This window comes from Lactuca serriola, chromosome 3 (genome assembly GCF_051521515.1).
Source record: "Lactuca serriola cultivar US96UC23 chromosome 3, Lser_US96UC23_V15, whole genome shotgun sequence".
In the NCBI taxonomy this organism is placed as follows: Eukaryota; Viridiplantae; Streptophyta; class Magnoliopsida; order Asterales; family Asteraceae; genus Lactuca; species Lactuca serriola.
The window spans coordinates 126,068,474-126,076,573 of NC_136410.1; the positions used below are offsets into that span (position 1 = coordinate 126,068,474).

Below are 8,100 nucleotides of genomic sequence, written 5' to 3' on the forward strand. Positions count from 1 at the left end.
TCTTGGTCATCCTCCTATCGAATGTATCAAGCATGGCCATTATAACAACCATGTCTGCAGAATTTCCACCCCCGCTTCCTTTAACTCCATCATTTCTTTGATTGTGGTACTCATGAGAATGCTTTGGAAATTCAACTAACTCCTTGACTTTCCCTAAATTTTTCTTTGTAAGTGGTACTTGAGAATCAAGGAGTTTTTTGGTCATGACATCGACCCCGTCATAGAATATGGATACTTCTTGTTGAATGTTAAGGTCATGTTGATGACAATTCCTTAACAAAACTTTGTAACGTTCCCATCCCTCGTAAAGTGACTCACCTGGATTTTGCTCAAAATTGGCTATAGCCTTCTTGAGTTTAGCTATCATTGAAGGTGGGCAGAACTGTTTTAGAAACAGCTCATGCATCGGGGACCAAGTAGTGATTACGCCAGGTGGTAGTGCCTTCAGTCAGTCTTTTGCCGCTACTTTAAAAGTGTCTGGTAGCATCCTCAATAAAATTGTCTCTCTAGGAACACTAGGGGTATTGACATAATCCACAATGTCATTGAACTTATCTAAATGCTTAAAAGCATCCTCATGATCCTTCCCATAAAATGGAATATCCTTAAGTGCAGTAAGGATGTGTCCTTTCAGCTGAATTTGGTAGTGGCAGTAATTGCATGTTGTACTAACCACGGACCAACATCATTTCTATTCGCTTCTTGTAAGTTCCCATACACATATCTGCAATGTTTTCCATCTCATTTTCTGGCTCGTCTTCAGAATCACTTCTATGTAGTTCGAATTCTAGGTCGGATTCGTACTCAGACTCCTTTGGGATTAGATCTTGCTCAAAGCTTTCTATCGTGCTTTTGTCCTTTGATGATGTACTCGACTCTCCCACTTTCTTTCCTAACTTCTTTCCAAAGACTGATTTGAGGTCTTTGAAAGATGACTTTTTTGGTGTTTCTTTCACTCTTGTGTTCTTATCCGTCTTCTTGTGAAGGGCTGACTCTGGATCTTCAAGTGGTGGCACCAAAGGTGTATTAGAGCCTCTAGTCATGAACTTCTGCAAAATAAACAAAAATAAAAACGTAACACTGAACTAAAAAATAAAAACAAAGAAAACTGGAAATTACTGAATTCACGTCGTGAGCCAATAAAGCTCACGTCGTGAGTTCAGTACTGGAAGAAAATAAACTAAACTGAAAAATAACTTGTTGCAGGTTTTACCCCACAAAAAGGATCGATTAATTTAAAGCAAATAAGTCAACAATTAAATACGTCGTTCCTCGGCAACGACGCCTAAAACATGATGCTTGCAAATAACTACACCTAATTCTAAATTTATTACCTAACTACTTAACTAACTAAAATGCACCTAGGCAGTGTACCTAGTCAAATTATAGAATAGTTTGAGTAAGTTGGGTGTCGATCACAAGGAACGGTTTTAACTAATTAACCTACCTACTATTAAATTAACCTAATTTCTAATGAAGGAAGGGGTTTTATCTAATTTTGCAAGTTTAGAAAAACTTAATTATTTAACATAAATTCAATCAATAAACAAAACACTTTTGTTAGTTCGAATCCGCTTTCCCTCGATAGTTTATAAATTAATTATGATAAATAATGTTGGTTACCAATTAAGATAGTATTAGTAATTCAGTTCTAAATTTAGTAACATTAATTAATTCATGTAGATCTATGTATGGTCACACAATATTTTACACAAAATCAATTATTAAATGGAATTGGAGCCATGTAAGATTGATTTGAAAAACACACTTACGGTCATAATATGATTTCTCTAGCACGGCTTAATTCAATAGTTCAATTACTTTTCTAGGATTGGTTTGATCTTAGCTCTAATAAACTAGTGTTCACTGAATTATTAGGTATTCAAATTCATGCAGATTCATATTCACTAACTACATAGAAAAAGAATTTATAGCAATCAAATATTAAAATCTAACATGCTAGGTTCAATCAATCAAACACAAGTCATAACCAATAAGTAAATCAAAGCTAAAGTATTAAAGCCATGAGTTCCAGCTTCATCTAGCTAACAGAAGCAGCTAGATTTAGCTGGATATCCTAGCAAATAAACAAGAACAAGTCATATTTAAAAGCATGCTAACTGTACCAAACTATAAAGCTAATAATGAACTCTTCCTTCTTCCTTGGCTTTGATATCCAGTTCCAAACCTCTTCTCCCTCTAAATTTCATCTCCAGGAACTCTCCAAGTTAGCCAAAAGTCCCTCATGTCGTAATGATCAAGAGAATATATAGTTATCATCAAATTTGCTCTCACGTCGTGAATGAGTATGTCTCACGACGTGAATACAAGAGATATTTGTGTTCTACAAGGATTCCTCCTTCACGATGCTTATCTTCTAGAATAGTCCTGCTCACTTTGTGAATCTAAAAGCCTCACGTCGTGAGTGTAGCTAATTACGTGGGTTTCCTTCTCTTTTACTCTCCAAGCCTGCAAAATTCCATGCTTTGTCATTTTTAGTCCCTAGTCTTCAAGAATGCTTCTATTTGGCTGCAAAGTACAATTAAAGCTTATAATTATCATTATTCAATGCAAATAACCAAAATCTTAATAAAAATATAAGTAAATATTTCCTAAAACATGTATAAATATGGAAATATCACGCCTCTTTCGATGCTTCGCTCGCTGCAATGTACTTTGATTCACATGTTGAATCAGCTACAGTCTCCTGCTTGGAAGTTTTCCATGTTACTGCTCCTCCATTTACGGTAAACACCCAGCCTGACTGAGAGCACAAATTATCTTTGTGGTTCTGAAAACCGACATCACAATACCTTGTCACTCTCAAGTCATCATTTCCACTGAGGGTAAGAACCCAGTACTTAGTCCCCAGCAGGTACTTAAGAATGTTCTTTACTTCCATCCAGTGAGCTTTACCAAGATTCCCTTGATATCGATTGACCATGCTAAAAAAAAGCCACATTAGGGCGACTACAAGTCATACCATACATGATTGAGCCAACTCCGGAAGCATATGGTACTCGACTCATCTCCGCTATCTTAGCCTCTGTACTCAGACTCTAAGTCTTACTCACTTTAGTATTGCTTTGGATAGGTAAGTCACCTTTCTTGGAGTTCTCCATGTTGAAACGCTTCAACACCTTGTCCATGTAGGTACTTTGACTAAGTCGTATTAGTCTTTTACTCTTGTTTCTCAATATCCTTATCCCTAGAATATAGGCAGCTTCTCCAAGGTCCTTCATAGCGAATCACTTCCCAAGCTAGGACTTAATTTCTTGCAAGGTTGTAATGTCATTTCCTATGAGAAGTATGTCATCTACATACAATACCAGAAAGCCAACTATGCTCCCACTAGCTTTGACATATACGCAGGACTCATCTTCGCTTCTTGAAAATCCAAACTCTTTGACTTTCTCATTAAAACAAAGATTCCATCTGTGAGATGCTTGTTTCAATCCATAAATGGAGTTCTCAAGCTTACACACTCTATTAGGGTACATTGCACTGGCAAAACTCTATGGTTGACTCATATATACATCTTTAGCCAACTTTCCATTTAGGAAAGCGATTTAAACATCCATTTGCCATATTTCATAGTCATGAAATGTAACTATTGCTAACATAACCCTTATAGATTTAATCTTCGCTAATAGTGAGAAGGTCTCATCATAGTCAACTCCCAGAGTTTTAGTAAAGCCCTTCGCAACCAGTGGCGCCTTATATGTGTGTACTTTCCCATCCATGTCGGTCTTCTTCTTGAAGATCCATTTGCACCTAAGTGTCTTACGACCCGATACATTGTCAACCAAGTTCCAAACTTGATTGTCATATGTGGACTGAATCTCGCTATCCATTGCCTTTTTCTATTTAGTAGACTCGGGGCCTGCCATGGCTTCCTTGTAGTTGTTAGTTTCATCCAGATTTATCAATGTGTTATCACTGATAAATGTATCACCTCCAGCTATTATATAAAAACCATATAACACAGGTTGAACAATAACTTTACTGGAACGTCTCAGAGGTAGGGACTGGTTAATCGGTTCAACAGGAGTTTCTTACTCGGGTTGAGTGTCGGTGTTTGAGGTTCGTTCATCACTTAACTCTTAAAGATCTTCAAGTTCAATTTGCCTCCCACTGTCCTCTTGGCATATGAGTTCTCTCTCGCGAAAGACTCCTCTCCTCGCAACGAAGACAACATTATCACTCAGTCTGTAGAAGAGATATCCAAACGATTTATGTGGGTAGCTAATGAAAATACATCGCTCACTACGAGGTTTGAGCTTGTTGTGAGTCTCTCGTCTTACGAAAGCCTCGCAACCCCAAGCCTTGATGTGATCCAATGAGGGAACCTTCCCTGTCCACATCTCATGAGGTGTTTTGGCAACCTTCTTAGTAGGGACTAGATTAAGGATATGGGCAGCAGTCTCTAAGGTATACCCCCAGAATGAGATAGGTAACGAAGCTCGACTCACCATGGAACAAACCATGTCCAACAAGGTTCGATTGCGCCTCTCAGCCACACCATTCAACTGCGGTGTCCTAGGTGGCGTCAACTGTGAAACAATTACATATTCCTTAAAATAGTCTAGAAACTCGATACTAAGATACTCACCACCTCGATCGGATCGAGGCATCTTTATCTTCCTGTCCAATTGATTCTCCACTTCTTGCTTAAATTTTTTGAACTTTTCAAAGGTTTCTGACTTATTCTTGATTAAGTAAATATAGCCATATCTGGTGTAATCATCAGTAAAAGTCACATAGAAGCGGTTAGGGTCCCTTGTGGGGGTTCTGAAAGGTCCACACACATCATTGTGTATGAGATCCAACAGACCTTCACCCCTTTCACAAGTACCAGTGAAGGATGACTTGGTCTTCTTTCCAAGCAAACAAGAGTCGCAAGTGTCATCCGACTTCAAGTCGAACGACTCCAAAACTCCATCCTTTTGGAGTTGGGCTATGCGCTTCTTGTTGACATGTCCAAGACGACAATGCCACAAGCATGCATTGTCCAAAACATTGGACGAATCAATATTCAACACATTATTTCCTAGGTTATCTAGAACCATCACAGTTTCATATATACCATTACAAGGTAATTCTTCAAAATAAAATGTACCATTATAATAAGCATTAATACTACCAATTTCTTTAGTAAAGGAAAAGGTCAAACCTTGTTTATACAAACTATGGAACAAAATAATATTCATGCCATTTCTGACAAGTAACAACAATTATTCAATTCTAAATTTAACTCACTACTAAGCAATAAAGAATAAACACCAATCTTGGTAACATGCGACATTTTCCTATTTCCCATGATTAAGTTTATTTTCTCGTGCTCCACGTCCCTACTTCCTTTTAGTCCCTGCAAATTAGAACAAATGTGAAATCGACAACCTGTATCAAGGACCCAAGAATTAGCATGTGATGAGTTATTAGAAAAAATATTGTAAATACCTACGAAGATGGGCTTTATATTCCCATCCTTAATGTCCTGCAAGTATTTTGGGCAGCTTCGTTTCTAGTGCCCTTTTTCATGACAATCGAAGCACTCTTCTTCCTTTGGATTGGAGGGATTAGCAGAACCAGCTTTGGTCCCACTGGAAGAGGATCCATCAAGAGACTTTCCCCTGTGGCTCTTAGAAGGAGCCTTCCTATTCTTTCCCATGTCCAATTGCCAAAACAGGGGCAGCAATAGTAGTAGGTGTAGGTACAATCGACTTGCCTTTCAGGTTGCTTTCTACAGTTCTTAGAAGGACTTGAAGCTTGCTAATAGTTACCTCCTCCTTGTTCATATGATAGGTCATACAGAACTGATCATAACAAGAAGGAAACAAATGTTGGATGATGTCAATGGCCAACTCTTCATCGAAGTTCACATTTAACTTCAACAAGCAGTCCACATATCTCTACATCTTTTGCAAGTGGGTAGTGATGGACTCTCCATCCTTCATTTTGGTTTTGATCATGGAGGCAATGATCTCATACCTTTCCTGCTGAGCACTTTGATGGTACCTTTCCATCAAATTTTGGTGCATTTCATAGGACCAGAAGTCCTCATAGGACTTTTAAAGCTCAACAGTCATGGTAGCATTCATAATACACGACACCTTTGTTGTGTCCCTCTCATGAATCTTGTGTTCCTCGATTTTTTCGGGAGTAGCAGTTTGTTCATCAATCTCCTTCAGCTATTTATCGAGAACATATTATTTGTCCTTGTAGCGAAGGGCCATACGAATGTTTCTTATCCAATCGTTAAAGTTTGACCCATCGAAGATAGTTCTCCCAACCAAATTCATGAGGGAGAATGAGCTAGAAGGGTTGGAGCCTGAAACATTGTTTGGGATAGACATCTAAAAATAAAGAAGAACAAAGTTTATATTAGATGAGAATCCTTAATATCACACCCAAATGAAATATTAAGGCTAGGACCCAACACAATATTTTACAATTCCGAAGAGATATGTTGTAATCCAATTGCAAAATATTTCAAGGTAGGTAAATGAGGATTTACCAATTTCCACCATGAAAAATGAAATTGATTATTTAGTTTTTAATTGGATTGAAATTCCTAGATTATTTTGAGATTCATTGAACTTTTCAATGGCATGTTTAAATTGCGATTGTTCCCTTCAAGTTTGTGACTGGGATGCCGAGGATGACAAACAAGGTGTGAATAACCATGCAAATGTACTTGGTACTCTTAATGTTACAAATCACCTAATCAATGTGTCGGTTAACCACACACGCTCCATTGATCTATGATTAACATCAAGCTACCTTTGCCACCCTTGTTAGTCACAAATTAGTGTGTCGGTTAACCACACACGCTCCACTAACGACTCAACAAGGTGCAAAGTGCAATTTCATGGAAAAGCACCAATTTCACATTTTTCCTAAAACAACTAAGATTGGTAATTTAATAAAACATTTAGTTACTTCATAATTATCATTATAATTTTAACGAGAATTAATATCCTATCCTACCCGTTCGGCTAACGACCCTCCACCAGTCAAGGAAGCGGTGGGTGAGAGTGGACACCCATTAAACCACCATTTTATATGCAGTAACCTTATACCCCACTTATAGATCGACTTCATGAATGAGGCCTACTAACGGTAACACTGACTTGTCTTATACATATATATATATATATATATATATATATATATATATATATATATATATATATATATATATATATATATATATATATTAATCTTATAATATTATAATAGTATAAGGGTTGAATATTAAACTTTTAAAATTCTAAGGTTTGGAATTAAATGTTTCATTAGTGAGAGTTTAGAAATTGCAAAACTTAAGCGCAAGTTTTGGTTTCCATAACTTATGAAAACTTATGAGTTTTAATGTTCATGAGTGAGACTCTTCATATAACATGAGGACAAGTTACAAAACTCACTTCAAGAACAACTTATATCAATTTTAACTAACAACATTATCATATAATATACTATTGATCTAATCTAACTCATATAGCAAGGCAATTAATATCAAATAATACAAATAATAATCTTATTATCTTAAAATTTGACAATTGTCCTTTAATTGGATGAGGGTCATCATTACCAAATCAGAAAATACGATTTTTATGATTACAAAACAGTTTGTGGTAAGGATCCTAATCCATTTATGGCCAAAAAAAACTTGAAATTCTGCAACCAGAAGCCTCTACTCGACGAGTACATGAACTGGACTCATCGAGTTTCCCTTTTAGTGAATGAACTCGTCGAGTCAGGCATTGGACTTGGCGAGTTCATCAGTTAGAGGCCAGAAAATTGGTTTTTTCAGTTTTGAAAAATAAACAAGCATCAAATATAATAGAAAACAATCATAGGCTCTGATACCACTGTTGGGTTTTAAGCACTATAACACTCCTATGGTGCACATGCAACCCTAGATGCTCTGGATCTATGTTTTCTCTAATTATACATGCAATTTGAATTTTCCAAATCATATATCCTAACTAGCATACAATAAAGGATATACAACATAAAACCAAGTTAGTTGAATACCTCTTGATGTAGTTTGTAGCTCTTGGCCTTAGAAAGCTTAAGCACCTCAAGTGTGATGCC

General features: G+C 36.8%; 1 non-coding gene across 1 annotated transcript; it reads left to right on the plus strand.

Annotated features, from left to right (window-relative positions):
• The first annotated feature begins 251 nt into the window (after window positions 1-251).
• LOC145096359 (small nucleolar RNA R71) lies at window positions 252-358 on the plus strand. Its single transcript, XR_013703768.1, has one exon. It is a non-coding gene; the product is annotated as a small nucleolar RNA R71 (small nucleolar RNA).
• Window positions 359-8,100: the final 7,742 nt, after the last annotated feature.